Here is a 22,462-nt window from a genome sequence, read left to right as displayed (position 1 = left end):
AGCTGTCGCTGCTGTGAAGGTTCTAGGTGACATCACAAATCCCTATGGTTACATACACAACAAAGCTGGGTTGTTGTTGTTTACACTCTGCAAGGCCTGTGGAAGTGAGTGACATCATAGCACTGTAGTTCTGAGGGTTCTAGATGGATGCAACAATCTCCTGTTGCTTCTATGAAGGCCATAATAGACGACATCACCAAACAGCTCCATAGTCACATACACAGCAAAGGAGAGATGTTGTTTACACCTAGTGATGTCAGTGGTATTGAGTGACATCACAGCACAGTGCTAAGGCTCCTGGGCCTGGACACAGCAGCGGCTGCAATATCTCAACGGAGAATACGTTTATATATATGTGTGTGTGTGCGCGTATATATATATATATATATATATATATATATATATATATATATATATATATATATATATATTTCTCCGCCGAAATCACTTTTAAACCCATTTCCACCTTTTTTTCCCTTCTCTTCCTCTTACTTTTTTTTCACGTTTTTTTACGTTTTTCTCCTTTTCGCCTCTTTTCTGGGCGTATTATTCTTCTTTTTCTTCTTTTTTTTCGTCTAATGCATACCCCATCAGTGCAGCAATGCTTATTCAATACCGCCAGCAGATGGAGACACTGGGGGATAATTTTCTAAGGATTTATACTGATTTTTCCTGTCTGAATTTGTCGCACAGAAAGTTGCAGGCCAAATATGTGTGACATTTCTGCGACTTTAGCTTCTAGAGCATTTTTACAACATTATACATAGGTGCTGAATACATAAAAAGCGACTGTTCAGCGACAGACAAGTCGCATCGGCTGAAAGTAGGCCAGAATGTCAGTCCATGTTGGAGCAGGTTTAGATACAGTCTAAAGTATAGATCTCAAAGTCTGTGCACAGAATTTAGCAAGGGCCTCGCACCTTCTGATGCATCAGGTAGGTGCACAATAGCATAGCCTAACCCTCTGTACTTTGGTCTATATTGATGCGGGACATAGACAGCCAGCTGATGACCAATCCATTAGTGCAATGGATGGCTGGAAGCATTTGTCTTTGCCTTTGCAATACCACAGAAGCAATGCATGGTCAATGTACAGCAATGACACACCTGTGTGAACAGCCAGGAGACCCCCCCCCCCCCCCCCCCCCATGTTATGTTACATAGTTACATAGTTAGTACGGTCGAAAAAAGACATATGTCCATCAAGTTCAACCAGGGAATTAAGGGGTAGGGGTGTGGCGCGATATTGGGGAAGGGATGAGATTTTATATTTCTTCATAAGCATTAATCTTATTTTGTCAATTAGGAACATTCAGCACCCACCCGCTATCAAGGCAGCTGCCTATCATGTCATGCCCTACCTGCACAGGTGTGCTGGCTACTCAAATGATCCAATTAAGGAGGCCATTTAGTCAGCAGCAGCAGAAGTCCTGTGCCTGGACGCTCCAACAGCGGCCAGACACAAGCAGAAGCAGCAGAAGCAGCAGCAGCAGCACCACCTTTTGTTTTTTGGCTGCAGCAGCAAGGCCCACAGGGCTGGCTAGCTGGCTAGCCAGCAAGCAGGTAGCAATGAAAGTAGGAATCTTTCTTTTTAACCCTGTAAGGGGGTGGTGCACTGTACCCGAAGATACTGCCATATCGGGTCAATGCATAGGGCGACGGAAGCAAGCTTCGAAATCGGCCCCCGTTCTCAAAAATCCATTTAATATATGGTCCCCAGATAGGGGACGTATCAGATATTAAACTGATAAGAACAGATACTACACTTGATCTTAGCCAAAAGGCCGAGAAGCGATAACCGTGAAAGGGGCGGGCCCAACAAGGTCCCCTTCATGGGCACTATCACTGCTTGCTGTCAGGGAGGCTGCCAGACAATTTTCCATGCACACTCTGGGCTGGGGGGCAGTCAACCACCAGTACACACAGCAGAACCTAAACCCATACCATTATTGCTAAGCAGCAAGACAGGGGCCCATTGCACTCCCACGGGGCCTTTTTAAATGCAATCCATAACCCGGATTTGCCAGGAACCCTTCTTACTCCTCCTACTTGCATGTGACACTGGGCTTAGGATCTGCATAGGAAACACACACACAAGCACACACCTACCTTTGTTGCCTGCAGATGCCTCCTTGGCTGTCCCCAAACGGTATCAAACCAACACCCACGGGAAGCTGTAAGCATAGAGGACATGCCTGCACCCCATTGGACTTACCTGTGTGGGTTAAATCCGGGTTATTTGACAACCTATGGCGGTGATGGTTCTGCTCAGGCAGAGCAGTGCTGATGCTCCTCATAAAGCTGTCGCTGCTGTGTAGGTTCTAGGTGACATCACAAATCCCTATGGTTACATACACAACAAAGCTGGGTTGTTGTTGTTTACACTCTGCAAGGCCTGTGGAAGTGAGTGACATCATAGCACTGTAGTTCTGAGGGTTCTAGATGGATGCAACAATCTCCTGTTGCTTCTATGAAGGCCATAATAGACGACATCACCAAACAGCTCCATAGTCACATACACAGCAAAGGAGAGATGTTGTTTACACCTAGTGATGTCAGTGGTATTGAGTGACATCACAGCACAGTGCTAAGGCTCCTGGGCCTGGACACAGCAGCGGCTGCAATATCTCAACGGAGAATACGTTTATATATATGTGTGTGTGTGCGCGTATATATATATATATATATATATATATATATATATATATATATTTCTCCGCCGAAATCACTTTTAAACCCATTTCCACCTTTTTTTCCCTTCTCTTCCTCTTACTTTTTTTTCACGTTTTTTTACGTTTTTCTCCTTTTCGCCTCTTTTCTGGGCGTATTATTCTTCTTTTTCTTCTTTTTTTTCGTCTAATGCATACCCCATCAGTGCAGCAATGCTTATTCAATACCGCCAGCAGATGGAGACACTGGGGGATAATTTTCTAAGGATTTATACTGATTTTTCCTGTCTGAATTTGTCGCACAGAAAGTTGCAGGCCAAATATGTGTGACATTTCTGCGACTTTAGCTTCTAGAGCATTTTTACAACATTATACATAGGTGCTGAATACATAAAAAGCGACTGTTCAGCGACAGACAAGTCGCATCGGCTGAAAGTAGGCCAGAATGTCAGTCCATGTTGGAGCAGGTTTAGATACAGTCTAAAGTATAGATCTCAAAGTCTGTGCACAGAATTTAGCAAGGGCCTCGCACCTTCTGATGCATCAGGTAGGTGCACAATAGCATAGCCTAACCCTCTGTACTTTGGTCTATATTGATGCGGGACATAGACAGCCAGCTGATGACCAATCCATTAGTGCAATGGATGGCTGGAAGCATTTGTCTTTGCCTTTGCAATACCACAGAAGCAATGCATGGTCAATGTACAGCAATGACACACCTGTGTGAACAGCCAGGAGACCCCCCCCCCCCCCCCCATGTTATGTTACATAGTTACATAGTTAGTACGGTCGAAAAAAGACATATGTCCATCAAGTTCAACCAGGGAATTAAGGGGTAGGGGTGTGGCGCGATATTGGGGAAGGGATGAGATTTTATATTTCTTCATAAGCATTAATCTTATTTTGTCAATTAGGAACATTCAGCACCCACCCGCTATCAAGGCAGCTGCCTATCATGTCATGCCCTACCTGCACAGGTGTGCTGGCTACTCAAATGATCCAATTAAGGAGGCCATTTAGTCAGCAGCAGCAGAAGTCCTGTGCCTGGACGCTCCAACAGCGGCCAGACACAAGCAGAAGCAGCAGAAGCAGCAGCAGCAGCACCACCTTTTGTTTTTTGGCTGCAGCAGCAAGGCCCACAGGGCTGGCTAGCTGGCTAGCCAGCAAGCAGGTAGCAATGAAAGTAGGAATCTTTCTTTTTAACCCTGTAAGGGGGTGGTGCACTGTACCCGAAGATACTGCCATATCGGGTCAATGCATAGGGCGACGGAAGCAAGCTTCGAAATCGGCCCCCGTTCTCAAAAATCCATTTAATATATGGTCCCCAGATAGGGGACGTATCAGATATTAAACTGATAAGAACAGATACTACACTTGATCTTAGCCAAAAGGCCGAGAAGCGATAACCGTGAAAGGGGCGGGCCCAACAAGGTCCCCTTCATGGGCACTATCACTGCTTGCTGTCAGGGAGGCTGCCAGACAATTTTCCATGCACACTCTGGGCTGGGGGGCAGTCAACCACCAGTACACACAGCAGAACCTAAACCCATACCATTATTGCTAAGCAGCAAGACAGGGGCCCATTGCACTCCCACGGGGCCTTTTTAAATGCAATCCATAACCCGGATTTGCCAGGAACCCTTCTTACTCCTCCTACTTGCATGTGACACTGGGCTTAGGATCTGCATAGGAAACACACACACAAGCACACACCTACCTTTGTTGCCTGCAGATGCCTCCTTGGCTGTCCCCAAACGGTATCAAACCAACACCCACGGGAAGCTGTAAGCATAGAGGACATGCCTGCACCCCATTGGACTTACCTGTGTGGGTTAAATCCGGGTTATTTGACAACCTATGGCGGTGATGGTTCTGCTCAGGCAGAGCAGTGCTGATGCTCCTCATAAAGCTGTCGCTGCTGTGAAGGTTCTAGGTGACATCACAAATCCCTATGGTTACATACACAACAAAGCTGGGTTGTTGTTGTTTACACTCTGCAAGGCCTGTGGAAGTGAGTGACATCATAGCACTGTAGTTCTGAGGGTTCTAGATGGATGCAACAATCTCCTGTTGCTTCTATGAAGGCCATAATAGACGACATCACCAAACAGCTCCATAGTCACATACACAGCAAAGGAGAGATGTTGTTTACACCTAGTGATGTCAGTGGTATTGAGTGACATCACAGCACAGTGCTAAGGCTCCTGGGCCTGGACACAGCAGCGGCTGCAATATCTCAACGGAGAATACGTTTATATATATGTGTGTGTGTGCGCGTATATATATATATATATATATATATATATATATATTTCTCCGCCGAAATCACTTTTAAACCCATTTCCACCTTTTTTTCCCTTCTCTTCCTCTTACTTTTTTTTCACGTTTTTTTACGTTTTTCTCCTTTTCGCCTCTTTTCTGGGCGTATTATTCTTCTTTTTCTTCTTTTTTTTCGTCTAATGCATACCCCATCAGTGCAGCAATGCTTATTCAATACCGCCAGCAGATGGAGACACTGGGGGATAATTTTCTAAGGATTTATACTGATTTTTCCTGTCTGAATTTGTCGCACAGAAAGTTGCAGGCCAAATATGTGTGACATTTCTGCGACTTTAGCTTCTAGAGCATTTTTACAACATTATACATAGGTGCTGAATACATAAAAAGCGACTGTTCAGCGACAGACAAGTCGCATCGGCTGAAAGTAGGCCAGAATGTCAGTCCATGTTGGAGCAGGTTTAGATACAGTCTAAAGTATAGATCTCAAAGTCTGTGCACAGAATTTAGCAAGGGCCTCGCACCTTCTGATGCATCAGGTAGGTGCACAATAGCATAGCCTAACCCTCTGTACTTTGGTCTATATTGATGCGGGACATAGACAGCCAGCTGATGACCAAGTGCAATGGATGGCTGGAAGCATTTGTCTTTGCCTTTGCAATACCACAGAAGCAATGCATGGTCAATGTACAGCAATGACACACCTGTGTGAACAGCCAGGAGACCCCCCCCCCCCCCCCCCATGTTATGTTACATAGTTACATAGTTAGTACGGTCGAAAAAAGACATATGTCCATCAAGTTCAACCAGGGAATTAAGGGGTAGGGGTGTGGCGCGATATTGGGGAAGGGATGAGATTTTATATTTCTTCATAAGCATTAATCTTATTTTGTCAATTAGGAACATTCAGCACCCACCCGCTATCAAGGCAGCTGCCTATCATGTCATGCCCTACCTGCACAGGTGTGCTGGCTACTCAAATGATCCAATTAAGGAGGCCATTTAGTCAGCAGCAGCAGAAGTCCTGTGCCTGGACGCTCCAACAGCGGCCAGACACAAGCAGAAGCAGCAGAAGCAGCAGCAGCAGCACCACCTTTTGTTTTTTGGCTGCAGCAGCAAGGCCCACAGGGCTGGCTAGCTGGCTAGCCAGCAAGCAGGTAGCAATGAAAGTAGGAATCTTTCTTTTTAACCCTGTAAGGGGGTGGTGCACTGTACCCGAAGATACTGCCATATCGGGTCAATGCATAGGGCGACGGAAGCAAGCTTCGAAATCGGCCCCCGTTCTCAAAAATCCATTTAATATATGGTCCCCAGATAGGGGACGTATCAGATATTAAACTGATAAGAACAGATACTACACTTGATCTTAGCCAAAAGGCCGAGAAGCGATAACCGTGAAAGGGGCGGGCCCAACAAGGTCCCCTTCATGGGCACTATCACTGCTTGCTGTCAGGGAGGCTGCCAGACAATTTTCCATGCACACTCTGGGCTGGGGGGCAGTCAACCACCAGTACACACAGCAGAACCTAAACCCATACCATTATTGCTAAGCAGCAAGACAGGGGCCCATTGCACTCCCACGGGGCCTTTTTAAATGCAATCCATAACCCGGATTTGCCAGGAACCCTTCTTACTCCTCCTACTTGCATGTGACACTGGGCTTAGGATCTGCATAGGAAACACACACACAAGCACACACCTACCTTTGTTGCCTGCAGATGCCTCCTTGGCTGTCCCCAAACGGTATCAAACCAACACCCACGGGAAGCTGTAAGCATAGAGGACATGCCTGCACCCCATTGGACTTACCTGTGTGGGTTAAATCCGGGTTATTTGACAACCTATGGCGGTGATGGTTCTGCTCAGGCAGAGCAGTGCTGATGCTCCTCATAAAGCTGTCGCTGCTGTGTAGGTTCTAGGTGACATCACAAATCCCTATGGTTACATACACAACAAAGCTGGGTTGTTGTTGTTTACACTCTGCAAGGCCTGTGGAAGTGAGTGACATCATAGCACTGTAGTTCTGAGGGTTCTAGATGGATGCAACAATCTCCTGTTGCTTCTATGAAGGCCATAATAGACGACATCACCAAACAGCTCCATAGTCACATACACAGCAAAGGAGAGATGTTGTTTACACCTAGTGATGTCAGTGGTATTGAGTGACATCACAGCACAGTGCTAAGGCTCCTGGGCCTGGACACAGCAGCGGCTGCAATATCTCAACGGAGAATACGTTTATATATATGTGTGTGTGTGCGCGTATATATATATATATATATATATATATATATATATATATATATTTCTCCGCCGAAATCACTTTTAAACCCATTTCCACCTTTTTTTCCCTTCTCTTCCTCTTACTTTTTTTTCACGTTTTTTTACGTTTTTCTCCTTTTCGCCTCTTTTCTGGGCGTATTATTCTTCTTTTTCTTCTTTTTTTTCGTCTAATGCATACCCCATCAGTGCAGCAATGCTTATTCAATACCGCCAGCAGATGGAGACACTGGGGGATAATTTTCTAAGGATTTATACTGATTTTTCCTGTCTGAATTTGTCGCACAGAAAGTTGCAGGCCAAATATGTGTGACATTTCTGCGACTTTAGCTTCTAGAGCATTTTTACAACATTATACATAGGTGCTGAATACATAAAAAGCGACTGTTCAGCGACAGACAAGTCGCATCGGCTGAAAGTAGGCCAGAATGTCAGTCCATGTTGGAGCAGGTTTAGATACAGTCTAAAGTATAGATCTCAAAGTCTGTGCACAGAATTTAGCAAGGGCCTCGCACCTTCTGATGCATCAGGTAGGTGCACAATAGCATAGCCTAACCCTCTGTACTTTGGTCTATATTGATGCGGGACATAGACAGCCAGCTGATGACCAATCCATTAGTGCAATGGATGGCTGGAAGCATTTGTCTTTGCCTTTGCAATACCACAGAAGCAATGCATGGTCAATGTACAGCAATGACACACCTGTGTGAACAGCCAGGAGACCCCCCCCCCCCCCCCCATGTTATGTTACATAGTTACATAGTTAGTACGGTCGAAAAAAGACATATGTCCATCAAGTTCAACCAGGGAATTAAGGGGTAGGGGTGTGGCGCGATATTGGGGAAGGGATGAGATTTTATATTTCTTCATAAGCATTAATCTTATTTTGTCAATTAGGAACATTCAGCACCCACCCGCTATCAAGGCAGCTGCCTATCATGTCATGCCCTACCTGCACAGGTGTGCTGGCTACTCAAATGATCCAATTAAGGAGGCCATTTAGTCAGCAGCAGCAGAAGTCCTGTGCCTGGACGCTCCAACAGCGGCCAGACACAAGCAGAAGCAGCAGAAGCAGCAGCAGCAGCACCACCTTTTGTTTTTTGGCTGCAGCAGCAAGGCCCACAGGGCTGGCTAGCTGGCTAGCCAGCAAGCAGGTAGCAATGAAAGTAGGAATCTTTCTTTTTAACCCTGTAAGGGGGTGGTGCACTGTACCCGAAGATACTGCCATATCGGGTCAATGCATAGGGCGACGGAAGCAAGCTTCGAAATCGGCCCCCGTTCTCAAAAATCCATTTAATATATGGTCCCCAGATAGGGGACGTATCAGATATTAAACTGATAAGAACAGATACTACACTTGATCTTAGCCAAAAGGCCGAGAAGCGATAACCGTGAAAGGGGCGGGCCCAACAAGGTCCCCTTCATGGGCACTATCACTGCTTGCTGTCAGGGAGGCTGCCAGACAATTTTCCATGCACACTCTGGGCTGGGGGGCAGTCAACCACCAGTACACACAGCAGAACCTAAACCCATACCATTATTGCTAAGCAGCAAGACAGGGGCCCATTGCACTCCCACGGGGCCTTTTTAAATGCAATCCATAACCCGGATTTGCCAGGAACCCTTCTTACTCCTCCTACTTGCATGTGACACTGGGCTTAGGATCTGCATAGGAAACACACACACAAGCACACACCTACCTTTGTTGCCTGCAGATGCCTCCTTGGCTGTCCCCAAACGGTATCAAACCAACACCCACGGGAAGCTGTAAGCATAGAGGACATGCCTGCACCCCATTGGACTTACCTGTGTGGGTTAAATCCGGGTTATTTGACAACCTATGGCGGTGATGGTTCTGCTCAGGCAGAGCAGTGCTGATGCTCCTCATAAAGCTGTCGCTGCTGTGAAGGTTCTAGGTGACATCACAAATCCCTATGGTTACATACACAACAAAGCTGGGTTGTTGTTGTTTACACTCTGCAAGGCCTGTGGAAGTGAGTGACATCATAGCACTGTAGTTCTGAGGGTTCTAGATGGATGCAACAATCTCCTGTTGCTTCTATGAAGGCCATAATAGACGACATCACCAAACAGCTCCATAGTCACATACACAGCAAAGGAGAGATGTTGTTTACACCTAGTGATGTCAGTGGTATTGAGTGACATCACAGCACAGTGCTAAGGCTCCTGGGCCTGGACACAGCAGCGGCTGCAATATCTCAACGGAGAATACGTTTATATATATGTGTGTGTGTGCGCGTATATATATATATATATATATATATATATATATATATATTTCTCCGCCGAAATCACTTTTAAACCCATTTCCACCTTTTTTTCCCTTCTCTTCCTCTTACTTTTTTTTCACGTTTTTTTACGTTTTTCTCCTTTTCGCCTCTTTTCTGGGCGTATTATTCTTCTTTTTCTTCTTTTTTTTCGTCTAATGCATACCCCATCAGTGCAGCAATGCTTATTCAATACCGCCAGCAGATGGAGACACTGGGGGATAATTTTCTAAGGATTTATACTGATTTTTCCTGTCTGAATTTGTCGCACAGAAAGTTGCAGGCCAAATATGTGTGACATTTCTGCGACTTTAGCTTCTAGAGCATTTTTACAACATTATACATAGGTGCTGAATACATAAAAAGCGACTGTTCAGCGACAGACAAGTCGCATCGGCTGAAAGTAGGCCAGAATGTCAGTCCATGTTGGAGCAGGTTTAGATACAGTCTAAAGTATAGATCTCAAAGTCTGTGCACAGAATTTAGCAAGGGCCTCGCACCTTCTGATGCATCAGGTAGGTGCACAATAGCATAGCCTAACCCTCTGTACTTTGGTCTATATTGATGCGGGACATAGACAGCCAGCTGATGACCAATCCATTAGTGCAATGGATGGCTGGAAGCATTTGTCTTTGCCTTTGCAATACCACAGAAGCAATGCATGGTCAATGTACAGCAATGACACACCTGTGTGAACAGCCAGGAGACCCCCCCCCCCATGTTATGTTACATAGTTACATAGTTAGTACGGTCGAAAAAAGACATATGTCCATCAAGTTCAACCAGGGAATTAAGGGGTAGGGGTGTGGCGCGATATTGGGGAAGGGATGAGATTTTATATTTCTTCATAAGCATTAATCTTATTTTGTCAATTAGGAACATTCAGCACCCACCCGCTATCAAGGCAGCTGCCTATCATGTCATGCCCTACCTGCACAGGTGTGCTGGCTACTCAAATGATCCAATTAAGGAGGCCATTTAGTCAGCAGCAGCAGAAGTCCTGTGCCTGGACGCTCCAACAGCGGCCAGACACAAGCAGAAGCAGCAGAAGCAGCAGCAGCACCTTTTGTTTTTTGGCTGCAGCAGCAAGGCCCACAGGGCTGGCTAGCTGGCTAGCCAGCAAGCAGGTAGCAATGAAAGTAGGAATCTTTCTTTTTAACCCTGTAAGGGGGTGGTGCACTGTACCCGAAGATACTGCCATATCGGGTCAATGCATAGGGCGACGGAAGCAAGCTTCGAAATCGGCCCCCGTTCTCAAAAATCCATTTAATATATGGTCCCCAGATAGGGGACGTATCAGATATTAAACTGATAAGAACAGATACTACACTTGATCTTAGCCAAAAGGCCGAGAAGCGATAACCGTGAAAGGGGCGGGCCCAACAAGGTCCCCTTCATGGGCACTATCACTGCTTGCTGTCAGGGAGGCTGCCAGACAATTTTCCATGCACACTCTGGGCTGGGGGGCAGTCAACCACCAGTACACACAGCAGAACCTAAACCCATACCATTATTGCTAAGCAGCAAGACAGGGGCCCATTGCACTCCCACGGGGCCTTTTTAAATGCAATCCATAACCCGGATTTGCCAGGAACCCTTCTTACTCCTCCTACTTGCATGTGACACTGGGCTTAGGATCTGCATAGGAAACACACACACAAGCACACACCTACCTTTGTTGCCTGCAGATGCCTCCTTGGCTGTCCCCAAACGGTATCAAACCAACACCCACGGGAAGCTGTAAGCATAGAGGACATGCCTGCACCCCATTGGACTTACCTGTGTGGGTTAAATCCGGGTTATTTGACAACCTATGGCGGTGATGGTTCTGCTCAGGCAGAGCAGTGCTGATGCTCCTCATAAAGCTGTCGCTGCTGTGAAGGTTCTAGGTGACATCACAAATCCCTATGGTTACATACACAACAAAGCTGGGTTGTTGTTGTTTACACTCTGCAAGGCCTGTGGAAGTGAGTGACATCATAGCACTGTAGTTCTGAGGGTTCTAGATGGATGCAACAATCTCCTGTTGCTTCTATGAAGGCCATAATAGACGACATCACCAAACAGCTCCATAGTCACATACACAGCAAAGGAGAGATGTTGTTTACACCTAGTGATGTCAGTGGTATTGAGTGACATCACAGCACAGTGCTAAGGCTCCTGGGCCTGGACACAGCAGCGGCTGCAATATCTCAACGGAGAATACGTTTATATATATGTGTGTGTGTGCGCGTATATATATATATATATATATATATATATATATATATATATATATATATTTCTCCGCCGAAATCACTTTTAAACCCATTTCCACCTTTTTTTCCCTTCTCTTCCTCTTACTTTTTTTTCACGTTTTTTTACGTTTTTCTCCTTTTCGCCTCTTTTCTGGGCGTATTATTCTTCTTTTTCTTCTTTTTTTTCGTCTAATGCATACCCCATCAGTGCAGCAATGCTTATTCAATACCGCCAGCAGATGGAGACACTGGGGGATAATTTTCTAAGGATTTATACTGATTTTTCCTGTCTGAATTTGTCGCACAGAAAGTTGCAGGCCAAATATGTGTGACATTTCTGCGACTTTAGCTTCTAGAGCATTTTTACAACATTATACATAGGTGCTGAATACATAAAAAGCGACTGTTCAGCGACAGACAAGTCGCATCGGCTGAAAGTAGGCCAGAATGTCAGTCCATGTTGGAGCAGGTTTAGATACAGTCTAAAGTATAGATCTCAAAGTCTGTGCACAGAATTTAGCAAGGGCCTCGCACCTTCTGATGCATCAGGTAGGTGCACAATAGCATAGCCTAACCCTCTGTACTTTGGTCTATATTGATGCGGGACATAGACAGCCAGCTGATGACCAATCCATTAGTGCAATGGATGGCTGGAAGCATTTGTCTTTGCCTTTGCAATACCACAGAAGCAATGCATGGTCAATGTACAGCAATGACACACCTGTGTGAACAGCCAGGAGACCCCCCCCCCCATGTTATGTTACATAGTTACATAGTTAGTACGGTCGAAAAAAGACATATGTCCATCAAGTTCAACCAGGGAATTAAGGGGTAGGGGTGTGGCGCGATATTGGGGAAGGGATGAGATTTTATATTTCTTCATAAGCATTAATCTTATTTTGTCAATTAGGAACATTCAGCACCCACCCGCTATCAAGGCAGCTGCCTATCATGTCATGCCCTACCTGCACAGGTGTGCTGGCTACTCAAATGATCCAATTAAGGAGGCCATTTAGTCAGCAGCAGCAGAAGTCCTGTGCCTGGACGCTCCAACAGCGGCCAGACACAAGCAGAAGCAGCAGAAGCAGCAGCAGCAGCACCACCTTTTGTTTTTTGGCTGCAGCAGCAAGGCCCACAGGGCTGGCTAGCTGGCTAGCCAGCAAGCAGGTAGCAATGAAAGTAGGAATCTTTCTTTTTAACCCTGTAAGGGGGTGGTGCACTGTACCCGAAGATACTGCCATATCGGGTCAATGCATAGGGCGACGGAAGCAAGCTTCGAAATCGGCCCCCGTTCTCAAAAATCCATTTAATATATGGTCCCCAGATAGGGGACGTATCAGATATTAAACTGATAAGAACAGATACTACACTTGATCTTAGCCAAAAGGCCGAGAAGCGATAACCGTGAAAGGGGCGGGCCCAACAAGGTCCCCTTCATGGGCACTATCACTGCTTGCTGTCAGGGAGGCTGCCAGACAATTTTCCATGCACACTCTGGGCTGGGGGGCAGTCAACCACCAGTACACACAGCAGAACCTAAACCCATACCATTATTGCTAAGCAGCAAGACAGGGGCCCATTGCACTCCCACGGGGCCTTTTTAAATGCAATCCATAACCCGGATTTGCCAGGAACCCTTCTTACTCCTCCTACTTGCATGTGACACTGGGCTTAGGATCTGCATAGGAAACACACACACAAGCACACACCTACCTTTGTTGCCTGCAGATGCCTCCTTGGCTGTCCCCAAACGGTATCAAACCAACACCCACGGGAAGCTGTAAGCATAGAGGACATGCCTGCACCCCATTGGACTTACCTGTGTGGGTTAAATCCGGGTTATTTGACAACCTATGGCGGTGATGGTTCTGCTCAGGCAGAGCAGTGCTGATGCTCCTCATAAAGCTGTCGCTGCTGTGAAGGTTCTAGGTGACATCACAAATCCCTATGGTTACATACACAACAAAGCTGGGTTGTTGTTGTTTACACTCTGCAAGGCCTGTGGAAGTGAGTGACATCGTAGCACTGTAGTTCTGAGGGTTCTAGATGGATGCAACAATCTCCTGTTGCTTCTATGAAGGCCATAATAGACGACATCACCAAACAGCTCCATAGTCACATACACAGCAAAGGAGAGATGTTGTTTACACCTAGTGATGTCAGTGGTATTGAGTGACATCACAGCACAGTGCTAAGGCTCCTGGGCCTGGACACAGCAGCGGCTGCAATATCTCAACGGAGAATACGTTTATATATATGTGTGTGTGTGCGCGTATATATATATATATATATATATATATATATATATATATATATATATTTCTCCGCCGAAATCACTTTTAAACCCATTTCCACCTTTTTTTCCCTTCTCTTCCTCTTACTTTTTTTTCACGTTTTTTTACGTTTTTCTCCTTTTCGCCTCTTTTCTGGGCGTATTATTCTTCTTTTTCTTCTTTTTTTTCGTCTAATGCATACCCCATCAGTGCAGCAATGCTTATTCAATACCGCCAGCAGATGGAGACACTGGGGGATAATTTTCTAAGGATTTATACTGATTTTTCCTGTCTGAATTTGTCGCACAGAAAGTTGCAGGCCAAATATGTGTGACATTTCTGCGACTTTAGCTTCTAGAGCATTTTTACAACATTATACATAGGTGCTGAATACATAAAAAGCGACTGTTCAGCGACAGACAAGTCGCATCGGCTGAAAGTAGGCCAGAATGTCAGTCCATGTTGGAGCAGGTTTAGATACAGTCTAAAGTATAGATCTCAAAGTCTGTGCACAGAATTTAGCAAGGGCCTCGCACCTTCTGATGCATCAGGTAGGTGCACAATAGCATAGCCTAACCCTCTGTACTTTGGTCTATATTGATGCGGGACATAGACAGCCAGCTGATGACCAATCCATTAGTGCAATGGATGGCTGGAAGCATTTGTCTTTGCCTTTGCAATACCACAGAAGCAATGCATGGTCAATGTACAGCAATGACACACCTGTGTGAACAGCCAGGAGACCCCCCCCCCCCCCCATGTTATGTTACATAGTTAGTACGGTCGAAAAAAGACATATGTCCATCAAGTTCAACCAGGGAATTAAGGGGTAGGGGTGTGGCGCGATATTGGGGAAGGGATGAGATTTTATATTTCTTCATAAGCATTAATCTTATTTTGTCAATTAGGAACATTCAGCACCCACCCGCTATCAAGGCAGCTGCCTATCATGTCATGCCCTACCTGCACAGGTGTGCTGGCTACTCAAATGATCCAATTAAGGAGGCCATTTAGTCAGCAGCAGCAGAAGTCCTGTGCCTGGACGCTCCAACAGCGGCCAGACACAAGCAGAAGCAGCAGCAGCAGCACCACCTTTTGTTTTTTGGCTGCAGCAGCAAGGCCCACAGGGCTGGCTAGCTGGCTAGCCAGCAAGCAGGTAGCAATGAAAGTAGGAATCTTTCTTTTTAACCCTGTAAGGGGGTGGTGCACTGTACCCGAAGATACTGCCATATCGGGTCAATGCATAGGGCGACGGAAGCAAGCTTCGAAATCGGCCCCCGTTCTCAAAAATCCATTTAATATATGGTCCCCAGATAGGGGACGTATCAGATATTAAACTGATAAGAACAGATACTACACTTGATCTTAGCCAAAAGGCCGAGAAGCGATAACCGTGAAAGGGGCGGGCCCAACAAGGTCCCCTTCATGGGCACTATCACTGCTTGCTGTCAGGGAGGCTGCCAGACAATTTTCCATGCACACTCTGGGCTGGGGGGCAGTCAACCACCAGTACACACAGCAGAACCTAAACCCATACCATTATTGCTAAGCAGCAAGACAGGGGCCCATTGCACTCCCACGGGGCCTTTTTAAATGCAATCCATAACCCGGATTTGCCAGGAACCCTTCTTACTCCTCCTACTTGCATGTGACACTGGGCTTAGGATCTGCATAGGAAACACACACACAAGCACACACCTACCTTTGTTGCCTGCAGATGCCTCCTTGGCTGTCCCCAAACGGTATCAAACCAACACCCACGGGAAGCTGTAAGCATAGAGGACATGCCTGCACCCCATTGGACTTACCTGTGTGGGTTAAATCCGGGTTATTTGACAACCTATGGCGGTGATGGTTCTGCTCAGGCAGAGCAGTGCTGATGCTCCTCATAAAGCTGTCGCTGCTGTGAAGGTTCTAGGTGACATCACAAATCCCTATGGTTACATACACAACAAAGCTGGGTTGTTGTTGTTTACACTCTGCAAGGCCTGTGGAAGTGAGTGACATCATAGCACTGTAGTTCTGAGGGTTCTAGATGGATGCAACAATCTCCTGTTGCTTCTATGAAGGCCATAATAGACGACATCACCAAACAGCTCCATAGTCACATACACAGCAAAGGAGAGATGTTGTTTACACCTAGTGATGTCAGTGGTATTGAGTGACATCACAGCACAGTGCTAAGGCTCCTGGGCCTGGACACAGCAGCGGCTGCAATATCTCAACGGAGAATACGTTTATATATATGTGTGTGTGTGTGCGTATATATATATATATATATATATATATATATATATATATATATTTCTCCGCCGAAATCACTTTTAAACCCATTTCCACCTTTTTTTCCCTTCTCTTCCTCTTACTTTTTTTTCACGTTTTTTTACGTTTTTCTCCTTTTCGCCTCTTTTCTGGGCGTATTATTCTTCTTTTTCTTCTTTTTTTTCGTCTAATGCATACCCCATCAGTGCAGCAATGCTTATTCAATACCGCCAGCAGATGGAGACACTGGGGGATAATTTTCTAAGGATTTATACTGATTTTTCCTGTCTGAATTTGTCGCACAGAAAGTTGCAGGCCAAATATGTGTGACATTTCTGCGACTTTAGCTTCTAGAGCATTTTTACAACATTATACATAGGTGCTGAATACATAAAAAGCGACTGTTCAGCGACAGACAAGTCGCATCGGCTGAAAGTAGGCCAGAATGTCAGTCCATGTTGGAGCAGGTTTAGATACAGTCTAAAGTATAGATCTCAAAGTCTGTGCACAGAATTTAGCAAGGGCCTCGCACCTTCTGATGCATCAGGTAGGTGCACAATAGCATAGCCTAACCCTCTGTACTTTGGTCTATATTGATGCGGGACATAGACAGCCAGCTGATGACCAATCCATTAGTGCAATGGATGGCTGGAAGCATTTGTCTTTGCCTTTGCAATACCACAGAAGCAATGCATGGTCAATGTACAGCAATGACACACCTGTGTGAACAGCCAGGAGACCCCCCCCCCCCCCCCCCCATGTTATGTTACATAGTTACATAGTTAGTACGGTCGAAAAAAGACATATGTCCATCAAGTTCAACCAGGGAATTAAGGGGTAGGGGTGTGGCGCGATATTGGGGAAGGGATGAGATTTTATATTTCTTCATAAGCATTAATCTTATTTTGTCAATTAGGAACATTCAGCACCCACCCGCTATCAAGGCAGCTGCCTATCATGTCATGCCCTACCTGCACAGGTGTGCTGGCTACTCAAATGATCCAATTAAGGAGGCCATTTAGTCAGCAGCAGCAGAAGTCCTGTGCCTGGACGCTCCAACAGCGGCCAGACACAAGCAGAAGCAGCAGAAGCAGCAGCAGCAGCACCACCTTTTGTTTTTTGGCTGCAGCAGCAAGGCCCACAGGGCTGGCTAGCTGGCTAGCCAGCAAGCAGGTAGCAATGAAAGTAGGAATCTTTCTTTTTAACCCTGTAAGGGGGTGGTGCACTGTACCCGAAGATACTGCCATATCGGGTCAATGCATAGGGCGACGGAAGCAAGCTTCGAAATCGGCCCCCGTTCTCAAAAATCCATTTAATATATGGTCCCCAGATAGGGGACGTATCAGATATTAAACTGATAAGAACAGATACTACACTTGATCTTAGCCAAAAGGCCGAGAAGCGATAACCGTGAAAGGGGCGGGCCCAACAAGGTCCCCTTCATGGGCACTATCACTGCTTGCTGTCAGGGAGGCTGCCAGACAATTTTCCATGCACACTCTGGGCTGGGGGGCAGTCAACCACCAGTACACACAGCAGAACCTAAACCCATACCATTATTGCTAAGCAGCAAGACAGGGGCCCATTGCACTCCCACGGGGCCTTTTTAAATGCAATCCATAACCCGGATTTGCCAGGAACCCTTCTTACTCCTCCTACTTGCATGTGACACTGGGCTTAGGATCTGCATAGGAAACACACACACAAGCACACACCTACCTTTGTTGCCTGCAGATGCCTCCTTGGCTGTCCCCAAACGGTATCAAACCAACACCCACGGGAAGCTGTAAGCATAGAGGACATGCCTGCACCCCATTGGACTTACCTGTGTGGGTTAAATCCGGGTTATTTGACAACCTATGGCGGTGATGGTTCTGCTCAGGCAGAGCAGTGCTGATGCTCCTCATAAAGCTGTCGCTGCTGTGAAGGTTCTAGGTGACATCACAAATCCCTATGGTTACATACACAACAAAGCTGGGTTGTTGTTGTTTACACTCTGCAAGGCCTGTGGAAGTGAGTGACATCATAGCACTGTAGTTCTGAGGGTTCTAGATGGATGCAACAATCTCCTGTTGCTTCTATGAAGGCCATAATAGACGACATCACCAAACAGCTCCATAGTCACATACACAGCAAAGGAGAGATGTTGTTTACACCTAGTGATGTCAGTGGTATTGAGTGACATCACAGCACAGTGCTAAGGCTCCTGGGCCTGGACACAGCAGCGGCTGCAATATCTCAACGGAGAATACGTTTATATATATGTGTGTGTGTGCGCGTATATATATATATATATATATATATATATATATATATATATTTCTCCGCCGAAATCACTTTTAAACCCATTTCCACCTTTTTTTCCCTTCTCTTCCTCTTACTTTTTTTTCACGTTTTTTTACGTTTTTCTCCTTTTCGCCTCTTTTCTGGGCGTATTATTCTTCTTTTTCTTCTTTTTTTTCGTCTAATGCATACCCCATCAGTGCAGCAATGCTTATTCAATACCGCCAGCAGATGGAGACACTGGGGGATAATTTTCTAAGGATTTATACTGATTTTTCCTGTCTGAATTTGTCGCACAGAAAGTTGCAGGCCAAATATGTGTGACATTTCTGCGACTTTAGCTTCTAGAGCATTTTTACAACATTATACATAGGTGCTGAATACATAAAAAGCGACTGTTCAGCGACAGACAAGTCGCATCGGCTGAAAGTAGGCCAGAATGTCAGTCCATGTTGGAGCAGGTTTAGATACAGTCTAAAGTATAGATCTCAAAGTCTGAGCACAGAATTTAGCAAGGGCCTCGCACCTTCTGATGCATCAGGTAGGTGCACAATAGCATAGCCTAACCCTCTGTACTTTGGTCTATATTGATGCGGGACATAGACAGCCAGCTGATGACCAATCCATTAGTGCAATGGATGGCTGGAAGCATTTGTCTTTGCCTTTGCAATACCACAGAAGCAATGCATGGTCAATGTACAGCAATGACACACCTGTGTGAACAGCCAGGAGACCCCCCCCCCCCCCCCCCCATGTTATGTTACATAGTTACATAGTTAGTACGGTCGAAAAAAGACATATGTCCATCAAGTTCAACCAGGGAATTAAGGGGTAGGGGTGTGGCGCGATATTGGGGAAGGGATGAGATTTTATATTTCTTCATAAGCATTAATCTTATTTTGTCAATTAGGAACATTCAGCACCCACCCGCTATCAAGGCAGCTGCCTATCATGTCATGCCCTACCTGCACAGGTGTGCTGGCTACTCAAATGATCCAATTAAGGAGGCCATTTAGTCAGCAGCAGCAGAAGTCCTGTGCCTGGACGCTCCAACAGCGGCCAGACACAAGCAGAAGCAGCAGAAGCAGCAGCAGCAGCACCACCTTTTGTTTTTTGGCTGCAGCAGCAAGGCCCACAGGGCTGGCTAGCTGGCTAGCCAGCAAGCAGGTAGCAATGAAAGTAGGAATCTTTCTTTTTAACCCTGTAAGGGGGTGGTGCACTGTACCCGAAGATACTGCCATATCGGGTCAATGCATAGGGCGACGGAAGCAAGCTTCGAAATCGGCCCCCGTTCTCAAAAATCCATTTAATATATGGTCCCCAGATAGGGGACGTATCAGATATTAAACTGATAAGAACAGATACTACACTTGATCTTAGCCAAAAGGCCGAGAAGCGATAACCGTGAAAGGGGCGGGCCCAACAAGGTCCCCTTCATGGGCACTATCACTGCTTGCTGTCAGGGAGGCTGCCAGACAATTTTCCATGCACACTCTGGGCTGGGGGGCAGTCAACCACCAGTACACACAGCAGAACCTAAACCCATACCATTATTGCTAAGCAGCAAGACAGGGGCCCATTGCACTCCCACGGGGCCTTTTTTAAATGCAATCCATAACCCGGATTTGCCAGGAACCCTTCTTACTCCTCCTACTTGCATGTGACACTGGGCTTAGGATCTGCATAGGAAACACACACACAAGCACACACCTACCTTTGTTGCCTGCAGATGCCTCCTTGGCTGTCCCCAAACGGTATCAAACCAACACCCACGGGAAGCTGTAAGCATAGAGGACATGCCTGCACCCCATTGGACTTACCTGTGTGGGTTAAATCCGGGTTATTTGACAACCTATGGCGGTGATGGTTCTGCTCAGGCAGAGCAGTGCTGATGCTCCTCATAAAGCTGTCGCTGCTGTGAAGGTTCTAGGTGACATCACAAATCCCTATGGTTACATACACAACAAAGCTGGGTTGTTGTTGTTTACACTCTGCAAGGCCTGTGGAAGTGAGTGACATCATAGCACTGTAGTTCTGAGGGTTCTAGATGGATGCAACAATCTCCTGTTGCTTCTATGAAGGCCATAATAGACGACATCACCAAACAGCTCCATAGTCACATACACAGCAAAGGAGAGATGTTGTTTACACCTAGTGATGTCAGTGGTATTGAGTGACATCACAGCACAGTGCTAAGGCTCCTGGGCCTGGACACAGCAGCGGCTGCAATATCTCAACGGAGAATACGTTTATATATATGTGTGTGTGTGCGCGTATATATATATATATATATATATATATATATATATATATATATATATATTTCTCCGCCGAAATCACTTTTAAACCCATTTCCACCTTTTTTTCCCTTCTCTTCCTCTTACTTTTTTTTCACGTTTTTTTACGTTTTTCTCCTTTTCGCCTCTTTTCTGGGCGTATTATTCTTCTTTTTCTTCTTTTTTTTCGTCTAATGCATACCCCATCAGTGCAGCAATGCTTATTCAATACCGCCAGCAGATGGAGACACTGGGGGATAATTTTCTAAGGATTTATACTGATTTTTCCTGTCTGAATTTGTCGCACAGAAAGTTGCAGGCCAAATATGTGTGACATTTCTGCGACTTTAGCTTCTAGAGCATTTTTACAACATTATACATAGGTGCTGAATACATAAAAAGCGACTGTTCAGCGACAGACAAGTCGCATCGGCTGAAAGTAGGCCAGAATGTCAGTCCATGTTGGAGCAGGTTTAGATACAGTCTAAAGTATAGATCTCAAAGTCTGTGCACAGAATTTAGCAAGGGCCTCGCACCTTCTGATGCATCAGGTAGGTGCACAATAGCATAGCCTAACCCTCTGTACTTTGGTCTATATTGATGCGGGACATAGACAGCCAGCTGATGACCAATCCATTAGTGCAATGGATGGCTGGAAGCATTTGTCTTTGCCTTTGCAATACCACAGAAGCAATGCATGGTCAATGTACAGCAATGACACACCTGTGTGAACAGCCAGGAGACCCCCCCCCCCCCCCCCCCCCCATGTTATGTTACATAGTTACATAGTTAGTACGGTCGAAAAAAGACATATGTCCATCAAGTTCAACCAGGGAATTAAGGGGTAGGGGTGTGGCGCGATATTGGGGAAGGGATGAGATTTTATATTTCTTCATAAGCATTAATCTTATTTTGTCAATTAGGAACATTCAGCACCCACCCGCTATCAAGGCAGCTGCCTATCATGTCATGCCCTACCTGCACAGGTGTGCTGGCTACTCAAATGATCCAATTAAGGAGGCCATTTAGTCAGCAGCAGCAGAAGTCCTGTGCCTGGACGCTCCAACAGCGGCCAGACACAAGCAGAAGCAGCAGAAGCAGCAGCAGCAGCACCACCTTTTGTTTTTTGGCTGCAGCAGCAAGGCCCACAGGGCTGGCTAGCTGGCTAGCCAGCAAGCAGGTAGCAATGAAAGTAGGGAATCTTTCTTTTTAACCCTGTAAGGGGGTGGTGCACTGTACCCGAAGATACTGCCATATCGGGTCAATGCATAGGGCGACGGAAGCAAGCTTCGAAATCGGCCCCCGTTCTCAAAAATCCATTTAATATATGGTCCCCAGATAGGGGACGTATCAGATATTAAACTGATAAGAACAGATACTACACTTGATCTTAGCCAAAGGCCGAGAAGCGATAACCGTGAAAGGGGCGGGCCCAACAAGGTCCCCTTCATGGGCACTATCACTGCTTGCTGTCAGGGAGGCTGCCAGACAATTTTCCATGCACACTCTGGGCTTGGGGGGCAGTCAACCACCAGTACACACAGCAGAACCTAAACCCATACCATTATTGCTAAGCAGCAAGACAGGGGCCCATTGCACTCCCACGGGGCCTTTTTA

General features: G+C 46.0%; 10 non-coding genes across 10 annotated transcripts; all 10 read right to left on the bottom strand.

Moving 5' to 3' along the window:
- Positions 1 to 1,605: 1,605 nt before the first annotated feature.
- Positions 1,606 to 1,796, bottom strand: LOC130338997 (U2 spliceosomal RNA). Its single transcript, XR_008879443.1, has one exon. It is a non-coding gene; the product is annotated as a U2 spliceosomal RNA (small nuclear RNA).
- Positions 1,797 to 3,882: 2,086 nt separating this feature from the next.
- Positions 3,883 to 4,073, bottom strand: LOC130338995 (U2 spliceosomal RNA). Its single transcript, XR_008879441.1, has one exon. It is a non-coding gene; the product is annotated as a U2 spliceosomal RNA (small nuclear RNA).
- Positions 4,074 to 6,145: 2,072 nt separating this feature from the next.
- Positions 6,146 to 6,336, bottom strand: LOC130338994 (U2 spliceosomal RNA). Its single transcript, XR_008879440.1, has one exon. It is a non-coding gene; the product is annotated as a U2 spliceosomal RNA (small nuclear RNA).
- A 2,086-nt stretch (positions 6,337 to 8,422) lies between these two features.
- Positions 8,423 to 8,613, bottom strand: LOC130338993 (U2 spliceosomal RNA). Its single transcript, XR_008879439.1, has one exon. It is a non-coding gene; the product is annotated as a U2 spliceosomal RNA (small nuclear RNA).
- A 2,070-nt stretch (positions 8,614 to 10,683) lies between these two features.
- On the bottom strand, positions 10,684 to 10,874 carry LOC130338992 (U2 spliceosomal RNA). The gene has a single exon (XR_008879438.1). It is a non-coding gene; the product is annotated as a U2 spliceosomal RNA (small nuclear RNA).
- A 2,086-nt stretch (positions 10,875 to 12,960) lies between these two features.
- LOC130338991 (U2 spliceosomal RNA) lies at positions 12,961 to 13,151 on the bottom strand. Its single transcript, XR_008879437.1, has one exon. It is a non-coding gene; the product is annotated as a U2 spliceosomal RNA (small nuclear RNA).
- Positions 13,152 to 15,222: 2,071 nt separating this feature from the next.
- Positions 15,223 to 15,413, bottom strand: LOC130338990 (U2 spliceosomal RNA). The gene has a single exon (XR_008879436.1). It is a non-coding gene; the product is annotated as a U2 spliceosomal RNA (small nuclear RNA).
- Positions 15,414 to 17,501: 2,088 nt separating this feature from the next.
- Positions 17,502 to 17,692, bottom strand: LOC130338988 (U2 spliceosomal RNA). Its single transcript, XR_008879435.1, has one exon. It is a non-coding gene; the product is annotated as a U2 spliceosomal RNA (small nuclear RNA).
- Positions 17,693 to 19,778: 2,086 nt separating this feature from the next.
- On the bottom strand, positions 19,779 to 19,969 carry LOC130338987 (U2 spliceosomal RNA). The gene has a single exon (XR_008879434.1). It is a non-coding gene; the product is annotated as a U2 spliceosomal RNA (small nuclear RNA).
- Positions 19,970 to 22,068: 2,099 nt separating this feature from the next.
- LOC130338960 (U2 spliceosomal RNA) lies at positions 22,069 to 22,258 on the bottom strand. The gene has a single exon (XR_008879415.1). It is a non-coding gene; the product is annotated as a U2 spliceosomal RNA (small nuclear RNA).
- Positions 22,259 to 22,462: the final 204 nt, after the last annotated feature.

Source organism: Hyla sarda, unplaced genomic scaffold (assembly GCF_029499605.1).
Source record: "Hyla sarda isolate aHylSar1 unplaced genomic scaffold, aHylSar1.hap1 scaffold_534, whole genome shotgun sequence".
Classification (NCBI taxonomy): domain Eukaryota; kingdom Metazoa; phylum Chordata; class Amphibia; order Anura; family Hylidae; genus Hyla; species Hyla sarda.
This window is presented reverse-complemented; position numbering and strand designations above follow the sequence as displayed.